Source organism: Etheostoma spectabile, chromosome 21 (assembly GCF_008692095.1).
Source record: "Etheostoma spectabile isolate EspeVRDwgs_2016 chromosome 21, UIUC_Espe_1.0, whole genome shotgun sequence".
NCBI lineage: Eukaryota > Metazoa > Chordata > Actinopteri > Perciformes > Percidae > Etheostoma > Etheostoma spectabile.
The window spans coordinates 11861187-11861532 of NC_045753.1; the positions used below are offsets into that span (position 1 = coordinate 11861187).

Here is a 346-nt window from a genome sequence, read left to right on the forward strand (position 1 = left end):
AATTTTGGGGTGTCTTATTCAATTTTATAGCATTTAGAGAAAACATGGAAACTGTCAAATTTTGTCAAAAACCTTGTTGACTGTAAGATAAGAAGATGGATATGACTTTCATGTCTGTGCGTTATGTATGGAGCTGGAGCCAAGAGGCGGTTAGCCTAGCTTAGCATAAAGACTGGAAACGGGCTCACCTCCCAACACCTCCTAAAGTTCACCAGTTGACTAGATTTCTTAATTAAATTTAAATACAAATGACAATATGTGGTTGTATGGGATGTGCTTGAACTAACCTCAAAACAACACCAAAACACCCTTTAAAAAGGTCCCATGGCATGAATATTTCACTTTA

The 346-nt window shown here is 37.0% G+C and overlaps 1 long non-coding RNA gene across 1 annotated transcript in view; it reads left to right on the forward strand.

Annotated features, from left to right (window-relative positions):
• The window catches only part of LOC116671084 (uncharacterized), a 23076-nt gene that overhangs the window by 18684 nt on the left and 4046 nt on the right, over nucleotides 1-346 (forward strand). The gene's annotated exons all lie outside the window — the stretch shown is intronic.